The sequence below is a fragment of the Bubalus bubalis genome, chromosome 18 (genome assembly GCF_019923935.1).
Source record: "Bubalus bubalis isolate 160015118507 breed Murrah chromosome 18, NDDB_SH_1, whole genome shotgun sequence".
NCBI lineage: Eukaryota > Metazoa > Chordata > Mammalia > Artiodactyla > Bovidae > Bubalus > Bubalus bubalis.
In genome coordinates, this window is record NC_059174.1 from 46609381 (window position 1) to 46623516 (window position 14136).

At 36.9% G+C, this 14136-nt stretch overlaps 1 protein-coding gene across 16 annotated transcripts in view; it reads right to left on the reverse strand.

Moving 5' to 3' along the window:
- Nucleotides 1-14136, reverse strand: part of ZNF567 (zinc finger protein 567) — a 120446-nt gene that overhangs the window by 64647 nt on the left and 41663 nt on the right. The gene's annotated exons all lie outside the window — the stretch shown is intronic.

Sequence of the window (14136 nt, forward strand, 5' to 3'; positions counted from 1 at the left end):
GGAAAGGAGTACGTCAAGACTGTATATTGTTACCTTGCTTATTTAACTTATATGCAGAATACATTATGTGAATGTAGGACTGGATGAAGCACAAGCTGGAATCAAGATTGCCGGGAGAAATATCAATAACCTCAGATATGCAGATGACACCACCCTTATGGCAGGAAGTAAAGAAGAACTAAAGAACCTCTTGATGAAAGTGAAAGAGGAGTGAAAAAGTTGGCTTAAAACTCAACATTCAGAAAACTATGATCATGGCATCTGGTCCCCTCTTCATGGCAAATAGATAGGGAAACAATGGAAACAGTGACAGACTTTATTTTCTTGGGCTCCAAAATCACTGCATATGTTGACTGCAGCCATGAAATTAAAATATGCTTGCTCCTTAGAAGAAAAGCTATGACCAACTTAGACAGCATATTAAAAATCAGAGACATTACTTTGCTGATAAAGGCCCGTCTAATCAAAGCTATGGTTTTCCCAGGAGTCATGTACAGATGTGAGAGTTGGACCATAAAGAAAGCAGAGTGCCAAAGAATTGATGCTTTTGAACTGTGGTGTTGGAGAAGACTCTTGAGAGTCCCTTGGACACCAAGGAGATCAAACCAGTCAATCTTAAAGGAGTCAGTCCTGAATATTCATTGGAAGGACTGATGCTGAAGTTCCAATACTTTGGCCACCTGATGTGAAGAACTGACTCCTTAGAAAAGACCCTGATGCTGGGAAAGATTCAAGGCAGGAGGAGAAGGGGACAACAGAGGATGAGATGTTTGGATGGCATCACCAACTCAAGGGACATGAGTTTGAGCAAGCTCTGGCAGTTGGTGATGGACAGGGAAGCCTGGCGTGCTACGGTCCATGGGTTCGCAAAGAGTTGGACATGACTGAGCAATTGAACTGAACTGATAAGATTAAAAGTCATCAATCCTCAGAAGAAGAAAAAGGACCCAACATCTTCACAACATGTTACCTAAAGTTTTCCTGAGAAGAAACAGGAAAATGGAGAATAACAGCCAGTCAGACCCTATTGTTGAAATTAGAAGAAATTTAAAATAGCTAAATTTAAAATAATTTAGCTATTTAAAATAGGTAAATAGATAAATATGTTTACAAATCTATAAGAAAAGATGAAAATATGGGAGAAGAGATGTAATATTCAGGAGAGATAAGGAAATGCAAATGGAAAAAAACCCAATATCTAAAATGTAAGATTCACTGGATGGGTTTAATAACAAATAAATATAAGGGAATAAAGAATCAGTAACCTGGAAGTCAGACTAATAGAAATTACTCATACTGAAAGAATTTTTTAAATCCTTAGTGAATTAGAGGGTAGGATGAAATGATTTAAAATATAATTGAGAATATAGCAGGAAAAAAACTGTAGAAGTTCAGACTAAAATTTTCCCAAATTTGGTCTAGAATATGACCAACTTGCTAAATTCACTTACTAGTTCTAACAGTTCTTTTCTTTTAGATTCCTTAGGATTTACTATGTACACAAACATGTCACTTACAAATGAAGACAGTTCCCTTTCTGATCTGTAGACTTTAGCTTCTTTTTCTTGTCTTATTGTACTGACTTGTGTCCCATATAATGTCTAATAGAATTTGTGATAATGGACATCCTTTCTTTGATTTTGCTATTATTAGAGGACAAGCATTCAATCTTTCACTATTGAATGTGATGGCAGCTGTAAGTTTTTCAAAGATATTCTTTATGAAGTTGAGTAAATTTCCTTAGATTGCTAAAAAAGATTTATAATAAACAGAAATTGAATTTTATTATTTTTCTGTATTTAATGAGATAATTATGTGGTTTTCCTTTTTTAACCTCTTTTTATCTTTACATGGTGAATTATATAGCTTGATTTTTGAATACCAAATCAACTTTACTTTCCTTGGACAAACTCCTTTTGGTCATGAGATGTCATCCTTTTAAAATATTGCTAGATTCAGCTTTATAGTAATATATTAAGCTTTATATTAACATTATATAAATTATTGTATTATAAAAATCCCTATATTAAGGATTTTTATCTCTCACTTCACAAAGGATGTTGGTGTGTAGTTTTCTATACTTATAGTGCCTTTGACTGTAAATAATGCTGGTCTTATAAAGTAAGTTGGGAAGTGTTCTCCACTACTCCATTGGTTGGTATAAAATTATTAGGGAATACCCTAATTGTTCTTTTAATGTCTGTGGGAACTGTAGTGTTGTAGCTCCTTTAATTTTTGATATTGTCTTCTAATTTTTATACTGTTGTTCAGGTGCTAAGTCGTGTCCAACTCTTTGCAACCCTATGGACTGCAGCATGCCAGGATTCCCTGTCCATCACTATTTCCTGAGTTTGCTCAAACTCATGTCCATTGAGTTGGTGATGTAATCCAACCATCTCATCCTCTGTCACCCCCTTCTCCTCATGCCCTCAATCTTTCCCAGCATCTTTTCCAATGAGTTAGCTCTTTGCCTCAGGTGGCTAAAGAATTGGAGCTTCAGCTTTAGCATAAGTCCTTCCAGTGAACATTCAGGGTTGATTCCCTTGAGGATTGACTGGTTTGATCTCCTTGCTGTCCAAGGTACTCCCAAGAGTCTTCTGCAGCACCACAGTTCAGAAGCATGGATTCTTTGGTGCTCAGCCTTTTTCATAGTCAAACTCTCACATCCATAGGTGACCACTGTAAAAGCCACAGCTATGACCATATGGACCTCTGTCGGCAAAGTGATATCTCTGCTTTTTAATACACTGTCTAGCTTTTATCATAGATTTTCTTTCATGGAGTGAGCATCTTTTATTTTCATAGCTGCAGTCACCATCTGCACTGATTTTGGAGCCCAAGAAAATAAAATGTATGGTTTATGGCTTCACTCATTTCCTCTATTATTCTGTTATGTATCTCATTGATCTTTGCTTTAATCAGTTTTTTCCTCTTACTAACTTCTGAGTTTAAATTACTTTTCTTTTTCTAGTTACTTCAGGTGAAAATTTAACCCTCTGTTTAAGGAGGCCCTGATTTAAAGCGATAAAAAACTTTTAATGCTGCTATAATTGCATCTCACAGATTTTGATATGCTGTTTTAATTATCATTCAGTTCAGAATACCTTCTAATTTTACCTCAGGATTTCCTCCTTGATTCATGGGTTATTTGGAAATGTGATTAATTTCCAAATATTTGGGGAAATGCTTTTTGATTTCTAGATAAATTCTACTGTGATCAGAACATAGACTATTAAAATTTCATAGAGGGGACAATTAGAAAGAAAATCTCTAAAATAATGTAGGTAGTGAAAATGATAAAAAGCTGAGAAAAACTGAAGGACTTTGAAGCTGTTAGAATTGTTATGATTTCTGATGAAGTGTTCCGCCTTATCACTGTAATATTCCATGTTCTGAAACCTACTTTGATCTATAGCTACTCCCATTTTCTTCTTAGTGTTTGCATGTGTAACAGAGTCATTCTATTTTTGATATCTTATGACTGACAAATTCCTAGACCCACTCCATTTTTGTCCCCTCTTGTCCCACACCTGGGCAAGCCAATAAGGGAGCTTGCATGCTTTCTATTGGTGCTGGCAAGAAGTTTAAACCATGTAAGCTCTAGACCATGTGTAGAAGCCCGACCTGACCACCTCCGTAATACAGTAAACACCAAAGACAGACATCCTTCCTTGCTCTCTTAAGCCATTTTAGGACCAGCTTGGGAATCCTCCCTATTCTCCCTAGAAAGCCTCATTATGTGAGATTTTAGTCCTGACATCTGTCACATATTTTCAGTGGGCGGGTGGGGGGAGGTGATTTCATCCCCACACAGTCAGTGCTCAGTAGTGTCAAACTCTTTGCGATCCCATGGACTGCAGCACGCCAGGCTTCCCTGTCCATCACCAACTCCCAGAGCTTGCTCAAACCCATGTCCATCAAGTCAGTGAAGCCATCCAACCATCTCATCCTCTGTCATCCCCTTCTCCTCCTGCCTTCAATCTTTCACAGCATCAGAATCTTTTCTAAGGAGTCAGTTCTTCACATCAGGTGGCTAAAGTATTGGAGCTTCAGCTTCAGCATCAGTCCTTCCAATGAATATTCAGGACTGATTTCCTTTACGAGTGACTGGTTTAATCTCCTTTGTGTCCAAGGGACTCTCAAGAGTCTTCTCCAACACCACAGTTCAAAAGCACCAATTCTTTGGCATTCCACTTTTTTTATGGTCCAACTCACACCCATACATGACTACTGGAAAAACCATAGCTTTGACTAGATGGACATTTATCAGCAAAGTAATGTCTCTGCTTTTAATATGCTAAGTTGGTCATAGCTTTTCTTCCAAGGAGCAAGTGTCTTTTAATTTCATGGATGCAGTCACCATCTGTAGTGATTTTGAAGTCCAAGAAAATAAAGTCTGTCACTGTTTCCATTGTTTCCCTCTCTATTTGTCATAAACTGATAGGACTGGATGCCATGATCTTAGTTTTCTGAATGTTGAATTTTAAGCCAGTTTTTTCACTTTCCTCTTTCACCTTCATCAACAGGCTCTTTAGTTCTTCTCTGCTTTCTGCCATAAGGTGGTGTCATCTGCATATCTGAGGTTATTGATATTTCTCCCAGAAATCTTGATTCCAGCTTGTGCTTCATCCAGCCCAGCATTTCCCATGATGTGAAAGTGAAAGTCGCTCAGTCATGTCCAACTCTTTGTGACCCCATGGACTATACATATACAGTCCATGGAATTCTCCAGGCCAGAATACTGGACTGGGTAGTCTTTCCCTTCTCCAGGGGATCTTCACAACCCAGGGATCAAACCCAGGTCTCCCGCATTGGAGGTGGATTCTTACCAGCTGAACCACAAGAGAAGCCCTCACATGATGTACTCTGCATATAAGTTAAATACACAAGGTAACACTATACGGCCTTGATGTACTCCTTTCCAATATTGGAACCTGTCTGTTTTTCCATGTCTGGTTCTAACTGTTGCTTCTTGACCAGCATACAGATTTCTCAGGAGGCAGGTAAGGTGGTCTGGTATTCTCATCTCTTTCAGAATTTTCCACAGTCTGTTGTGATCCACACAGTCAAAGGCCTTAGTAGTCAATAAAGCAGAAGTAAATGTTTTTCTGGAATTCTCTTGCTTTTTCTATGATCCAGTGGATGTTGACAATTTGATCTCTGGTTCCTCTGCCTTTTCTAAATCCAGCTTGAACATCTGGAAGTTCTCGGTTCACCTACTGTTGAAGCCTAGATGGAGAATTTTGAGCAGTATTTTGCTAGCATGTGAGATGAGTACAATTATGTGGTAGTTTGAACATTCTTTGGCATTGCCTTTCTTTGGGATTGGAATGAAAACTGACCTTTTTCAGTCCTGTGGCCACTGCTGAGATTTCCATATTTGCTGGCATATTGAGTGCAGCACTTTTACAGCATCATCTTTTAGGATTTGAAATAGCTCAACTGGAATTCCATCACCTCCACTAGCTTTGTTCATAGTGATGCTTCCTAAGGCCCACTTGACTTCTCATTCCTGGATGTCTGGCTCTAGGTGAGTGATCACATCATCATGGTTATCTGGGTTATAAAGACCTTTTTTGTATAGTTCTTCTGTGTATTCCTGCCACCTCTTCTTAATATCTTCTGCTTCTGTTAGGTCCATACCATTTCTGTCCTTTATTGTGCCCATCTTTGCATGAAATATTCCCTTGGTATCTCTGATTTTCTTGAAGAGATCTCTAGTCTTTCCCATTGTATTGTTTTCCTCTATATCTTTGCATTTATCACTGAGGAGGGCTTTCATATCTTTCCTTGGTATTCTTTGGAACTCTGCACTAAGATGGTTATATCTTTCCTTTTCTCCTTTGCTTTTAGCTTCTCTTCTTTTCTCAGCTATTTGTAAGGTCTCCTCAAACAACCATTTTGCCGTTTTGCATTTCTTTTTCTTGGGGATAATCATCCCCACACAGGGCAATCACAAAACAGTAAAGTTTATATTTTTTCATCTTTTTTTGTTTCCCCTACCTGTGTCTTTATATTTTAATATATAGAACATAGTTGGGTCTTCTTATGCACTTCAGATACAAAATAGTCATCTTCAGAAGTTTCATTTGATTTTATTTCAGTCTTTGCTATCTTGCCTCATTATATTCATTCTTGCTTTACATTCTTAATTATACTCAAGTCATTAATGGTGTTTTAATATCCTTGTCTGCAAATTCTATTACTTCTACCATTTTTAGGTCTGTTTTTATTAGTTGAGTTTTTCCCTATTGAATGATTTTTTTCTTGTTTATGGGTCATATTTTCCTGCTTCTTCATATGTTTAATAATTTTTGATTGGTCATCAGAGTTTATCAATTTAATCTTGTTGAATTTAAGATATGGTTTTACTTTTATAAAGAATACTGTTTTTTTTGGGGGGGGGGGGCATTCTTTGGCATCCATAGAGTTACACCACTAGGACATCCCTTCAAAACGAACTTACCATTCATGTGCAAGAACTGTTAGCACCTTCAGGATGCTCTTTAGGTTTTGAACCAAGCCAGGGTGTCCCTAGAGAATCTGTACCCAATGATAAATACTGAGCAGGTACTAGAGAGTGGCCATTTCTGTCCACAAGGACTCCTCTGATGAACAGTCGTTGCTTCAGAGGACTTAGATTAATTGAGCCTTTTTCAGATCTGCATAATGGTCTGAGGCTCTCACTGCTCAGTCCCGTTTCTTTCCACATGTCTATACCATGGTCTAATGACTTTCTGTTTCTTACTTCTCCCTTTTATCTTTCATGGATGTCACCTCTAAGAAATCCATTCCACTCCCAACTCCATCTCAGCATCTCCTTGGAGGAACCAACAGACAAACAAGTTATTTTTGGATTAGTTTAATCCTTTTGATGCTTTTTAAAAATATATATACTTTCATTTATTTATTTTTGGCTGTGCCAGGTCTTCATTGCTACATGGGCTCTTCTCTAGTTGCAGTAAGCAGGGGTTACTCTCTAGATGAGGTATGTGGGCTTTTCATGCGGAGGCTTCTGTTGCTGCAGAACATAGGCTCGAGGGCGTGACAGCTGCAGCAGTTGCGGGTCCCGGCTCTAGAGCACAGGCCAATAGTTGTGGCGCTCCGGCCTAGTTGCTCTGTGGCATGTGGGATCTTCCTGGATCAGGAATCCAACCTATGTCTCCTGAATTAGCAGGTGGACTCTTTACCACTGAGCCACCAGGAAGTCCTAATCCTTTTGATGCTTTGATTTAAGCTCTTTTATGACAAATCTTGCAGTCTCTAATCTATGGCTAATCAAGCCACATTTGTTAGGTCTGACCTTTCTAGGGTCTACCTAATGTCCTACATATTAACATGTTCTCTCCACTCGCTGAAGGGAAATAAAATGATTTCTGGTGCAAGAGGCTATGAGAATTGTTTGTCTCACAACACTGTGGTAACTGTATTTTTCTTAGAACATGTCTTTGCCTGCTTTCATGGGGTTTCACCTACATACATGCAGACTTATCTTTAGCGAAAGACTTAAGAAGAACCTTCTCCACATTTGGGGAACTCTTTCTCTGCATAGCTCTCTCTTTTTGGAAAGTGTGTCCTGCAAATTCTAGCCACCTCAATTTCCCTGAATGCCAATGTTGGTCCCTTACGTCAGTGAAATTGCCAGGTTCTTTTTGGATTCCTCCCTCTGCACTACAGTCTGGATGTTACTGTCATGTCAAAGCCTGGAATGAGGTAGGGTGCATCTCATTTATTTCCCTTCTCTCAGGAATCCAGGCCTGTGGTGCCTGTCGTTTAGTACTTTTTTTCAGTTTTCTAGTTTTTTTCCTGTAGGAGTGTAATTCTAGACTCTGTTACTTCCTCAGGACTAGAAGCAGAAGTCCTGAATTATAAAAATGCAGGCCCAAATGGTTCCTCAGACATTAAGGAAGCAACAATGCCAAGCTTACAAAAGTTCCATAAGAAAATAGATAAAGATGAAACACCCCCAGTTTGATATGGCTGACACATTTCTGGGTACAACAACTTTTCAATGACATTACAATAAAACTATAAACCACTGTCGTTGGTAAAATCATGCACTAAAGCTTTCTAAAATACTAGCAAACCAATTTCAGCAATCTATAAGATGAATAGAGCATCTGGTCCAACTGGGGTTCATCCCAGGAGCCTAAGGTTGGTTTTAAATTCAAGTTAATCAATATAATTATATACAGTAACAGATTTAAAAAGAAATAAATCAACAGAAGCTGAAAAAGCATTTATTAAAATCAACATCCATTCATAATTAAAATTGTCCAAAAACTAGGAAAAGAACTCCCAGAATCTAACAAAGAGCACATGAAAAATCTAAAGTTAATATTAAGCTTAAGAATGAAATATTAATTTAGTGAACTGCGAAGAAGGCTCACTCTCGCTACCTCTATTCAACATTGTACTATAGGTCACAGTTAGTACATCAGGGTAAGGAAAAAGAAATGAAAACAGAAAAGTATGCAAATGTAGAAGTGAAATATATTTCCAGAAGGCCTACTTTATATGTAGAAAATCTAAACAAATACCAAAACAAACAAAGGACAACAGTAACAACAATAAAATTTAATGCCATCAGTACAAGTATACAAAGTCAATATCTAAAAGTCAATTGTGGCTATTCATATTAACAAAAGCCTGGATAAAGAAAATTTTAAAATCTCACTATTTACAATAGCATAAAAAATATTAAAAGTTTAGAGATAAACAATAAAATATGTGTAAGAGCTTGATAGTAAAAATAATAAAACACTGCTTATAGGAATTAGAGAAGGTACCTAAAAGGTTAAGATATAGTATTATGAGAGACTGTGAGACTCAGTATTGCTAAGATGTTTGTTCTCACCAATAAAAATCCCAGCATATTTATTTAAACAAATCAAGAAATTGATTCTAAAATATAATTGAAAAAGAAAATGAAATGACTTCAAATAGCCAAAACAATTTTTTAAAAAGAAGGAAGTTAAGAGGACTAATTCTGACATCAAGACTTATTATAAAACTACAATAATGAAATTAATCATTAAGTCCTATTAATAATAGTATGTAAATTTTATCAAAGGAAAGAATACTCTAGAAATGGACTGACACAAATACAATCAATTTCTGATAAGATCATCAGAGCAATTTAATTCTACAAGTGATGCAACAAATGGAAGAAAACAGACTCTTAACCCTTACCTCATATCATAAATAAAACTTAACATGAGATGGTTCACAGAACTAATTTTAAAAAAGCAAAATATACATAACATTTTTAGAAGAAAATACAGGAAATTATCTTCATAACCTAGGGGGAAGCAAATATTTGAGAGATCAAAGAAATAATGATAAAAGAAAAAAATTATAAAGTGGACTTCATTACAATTAAAACTTAAAATGAGTAGGCAAGCCACATTCTAGAGGAAATATATGCAATACCTGTATCAAATAAAAGACTTCTATTCAGAATATGTAAAGAATTCCTACTACTCAAGGAAAAAATACATAACCCAATAAAAGATGAGTAAAACATCTGAACAGATATGTCTGAAGATATAAAAAGCACTTGGAAAAGCTAACATCATTAGTCGTAAAAGAAATCTAAATTGAAACTGCTAAGATATACTACTATTCTAACAGAATGATATCTCAGAATGACCAAAATGAAAAATATTGTTAACATCAAAATGTAGAGGAGAATGTGGGAGCAATCAAAATTCTCACAGATTTCTGGTAAAAGTTTAATGGTATGATAACTTTTAAAAACTGGCAGTTTCTACAGTGTGATATATAAACCTGCCTTACAAATGGTCAATACCATCTAATAGGTGTTTACTGAGCAGAAATAAAAACATATGTTCACAAAAATATTTTTACAAGAATGTTCACAGTAGCTTTATTCATAATAGACCCAGGGACCTTGGTGGTCCAGTAGTTAAGACTCCACACTTCCACTACAGGGGGAGTAGGTTTGATCCCTGGTCAGGGAATTAAGATCCATATGCCACACAGCACGGCCAAACACAAACAAAAACATAATAGCCCCAAACTGGAAAATTTCAACTGTCTATCAATAGGAGATGTATAAACAAACTAATTAATTTCCATACAACTGAATACTATTCTGCAACTTAAATAAGCTATTTTATTTTTTTAAATAAGCTCTTTTAATATAAATACTGAAACATGTATTAATACCTCAGACATTAAGCTGAGTGAAAGAAAGTAGACATGGGTCTGGTTCAAGATGGTGAAGAAGGATGTGTGCTCATTTCCTCCAGTGAGAGCACCAAAATTGCCATTAGCTGCTGAACTACCATTGACAGGAGGGCACTGGAACCCACTAAAGATACACCATGTCCAAAGACAAAGAAGCCACAGCAAGACAGTAGGGGGTGCACAATCATGATAAAATCAAATCCCATACCTACTGGTTGGGTGACCCACAGACTGGAGAATGATAATACCAAAGAAGTTCTCACATTATTGTGAAGGTTCTGAACCCCACATCAGGCTTCCCAGCCTGGGGATCCAACAAAGGGACTGAGAATCCCTAGGGAATCTGGCCTTGGGGGCCAGAGGGATTTGATTGGAAAGCCAGAGGCTTTCCGGAGGACTGAGAAAAACAGAAACTTGTCTTAGAGGGCACAAATAAAATTTGACGTGCACCGAGACCCAGAGGACAGGAGCAGTGACCACACAGGAGACTGAACCAAAACTACCTGCTAATGTTGGAGGGCTGCCTGTGGAGGTGTGGGTCGGCAGGGGCTCATCACAGGGACAGGGGCACTGGAAGGTCCCCCTTGGCATAAACCCTCTTGGAGTTTGCCATTAACCCTATCATAGAGCCAGTAGACCCTAGGGCTGGGTTGCCTCAGGCCAAACAACTACCAGGGAGGGATCCAACCCCACTCATCAGCAAATAATTGGATTAAAGTTTTATTGAGTAAGGCCCTGCCCATCAGAGCAAGAACCAGTTTTTTCCATCCAAGTCCCTCCCATCAAGAAGCATACACAAGCCTCTTAGCCTCATCTATCAGGGAGCAGACAGAAAAAGCAAGAAGCACAGTTTCACAGTGGCTAAAACAAAAACCAAATTACAGAAAGTTAATTATGATGAAAAAGCAGAAAGTTTTGTCCCAGATGAAGGGACAAGATAAATTCCCAGAAAAACAACTAAATGAAGTGGAGATAGGCAACTTTCCAGAAAAAGAATTCAGTTAATGATATGATGATCCAGGATCTTGGGAAAAGAATGGAGGCAAAGATTGAGAAGATGCAAGAAATGTATACCAAAGACCTAGAAGAACTAAAGAACAGACAAACAGAGATGAATAATACACTAGAAAGAATCAATAGCAGAGTAACTGACGCTGAAGAACGGATAAATGACCTGGAGGACAGAATGGTGGAAATCACTGCCACAGAACAGAATACAGAAAAATAGAATGAAAAGAAATACAGACAGACTAAGAGACCTCTGAAATGCACCAACATTCACATTATTGGGGTCCCAGAAGGAGAAGAGAGAAAGAAAGGACCTGAGAAAATATTTGAAGAGGTAATAGCTGAAAACTTCCCAAACACGGAAAAGGAAATAGTCAAGCAAGTCCAGGAAGCACAGAATCCCAGGAAGGATAAACCCAAGGAGGAACACACCGAGACACATAGTAATCAAACTGACAAAAATTAAAGACAGAGATAAAATATTAAAAGAAACAAGGGAAAAATGGCAAATAATATACAAGGGAACTCCCATCAGGCTATCAGCTGATTTCTCAACAGAAACTCTACATCCCAGAAGGGACTGGCATGACATATTTAAAGTGATGAAAGGTAAGAACCTACAACCAAGAATACTCTACCCAGCAAGACTCTCCTTCAGATTTGATGGAGAAATCAAGTTTTCCAGACAGCAAAAGTTAAGAAAATTCAGCACCACCAAACCAGCTTTACAACTAAGGCAAAAGGAACTTCTTTAGGCAGGAAACCCAAGAGAAAGAAAAGACCTACAGAAAAACCCGAAACAACTGAGAAAACGGTAATAGGATCATACATATTGATAACTACCTTAAATGTAAATGTATTAAATGCACCAACCAAGAGACATATACTGACTGGGTGGATGAAAACATGTGCATGTATGCACTTCCACTTACCACATCACTCTGATTGACCCCCCCCAAAATTGTATGTAATTATTTTAGATTGTTAAGTTAATCATGTTCCCATTATGGTTTGCAATTGTAATTAGCTTTTATTTTTTGTCTGGCTACTGATTGTGAAACTGATAAACATCTTTTACTTTGTGATTATGTAACTGTTACTTACTCAATACCATTGTATCATGATTGGTCAACAACTGGTCAAAAATAATAGAACTCTATATCCCCGAAACTAGGATCAAATAGAAAAACCTGTAATCACTTATTAAAATCCAGATGCATATCAGAATTATCTTGAAATTTTTTGAAAAATACAAAATGTTCAGGTATTGCTTTTTTTGTCCAGAGCTCCAGATATGTTTCTAATGAACAGTCATATTTAAAAACAACTGGACTATATGATGACCTTTTACTTTTATCTAGTTTGTTCCACTTTTTCTATTTCATATTCAGTGCTTCCTTTTCATTTACGTTCTCCAATTTCTCCATCTCTTCGTTTTTTTGATGTTTTTCTCAAGCCTTTATCAAATGTAGTAGAAAAAGCTTTTGTATACATATATATACATATAAAATATATATTTTAGAAAACTTATGCATTTTTGCCTAAGAAAATTATGACATTTTGATTCCACTTGTTTGACTTAGTATGAATAGAATCTAGGTTTCTAATTAAAAAATGGGTATGCAACAAGCAACAAAGGTCTCTGTATAGCATAGTGAACTATAGTCAATATCTTGTAAAAATCTATGATGGAAAATAACTTCAAAAATAATATATGTGTATTTGTATAACTGAATCACCTTGCTGTGCACTTGAAACATTGTAAAAGTGAACATGAAAGTCTCTCAATCGTGTCCCTCTCTTTATGACCCCATGGACTATACAGTCCATGGAATTCTCTGAGGCCAGAAGAGTGGAGTGGGTAGCCGTAGGGATCTTCCCAACCAAGGGAAGAAACACTGTAAGTCAACTACATTTCAATAAAGTAAATATATTTTTTAAAAAGTGTACATGAAAAAAGTCCAGAATAGACAGAACTAATATGTGTTTGTAGAAATCCCAGTAGTGATTGTCCTGGGGAGGGATTGCCTTGGAAGAGGCCTGATGGAACTTAACAGGTTAGTAGGAGTGCCCTTTATCTTGATTACAGTGTGAGACACATGGGTTTCTACTTCTGTCAGAATGCAAAGAACTTTACACTTAAGATCTCTATGGACATTATATCTACAAAGCATGGAGTGGATTCTCAGTAAAATAATAGCAGCCAATAGCTCATAAGTCACACAAGGAAAGGATTTATGTAGAGATTAATATTAAAAAAAAATTCAGATTTTAGAGGCATAGAAGTCAGCTATATATAGGTAGGTACTTTAGAGATCTCACGCCTTTAAAAAGACATTCCTAAATAAGATGGCTACTATCAGGAAAAAAAGAAAATAATAGCTGTTGATAAGGACGCAGAAAAACTGGAACCCTTGTGCCTTATTGATGAGAATGTAAAATGGTGTAGTCACTGTGGAAAACAGTATGGCAGTTCCTCCAAACATCAGATATAAATTACCAAATGATCCAGCAATTCTACTTTTGGGTATATACCCAAAAGAACTGAAAGCAATGACTCAAACAGATATTTGTACACCCATATTCATAGTAGCATTAATCACAGTAGCCAAAAAGTGGAAGCAATCCAAGTATTCACTGAGAGATGAATGGATAAGCAAAATGTCACATGTATCTGTAATTGAATATTACTCAGCCTTCAAAAGGAAGAAAAGCCTGATACATACTATAACATGGATGAAACTTGAGGACATTATGTTAAGTGAAATAAACTAGTCACAAAAAGGACAAATACCATATAATTTCACTTATATGAGGTATCTACCACAGTCAAATTCATAGAGACAGAAAGTAAAATATTGATTGTCGGGGCTAGTGGAGGTGGGGTAATAGAGAGTTATTGTTTAATGGGTACAG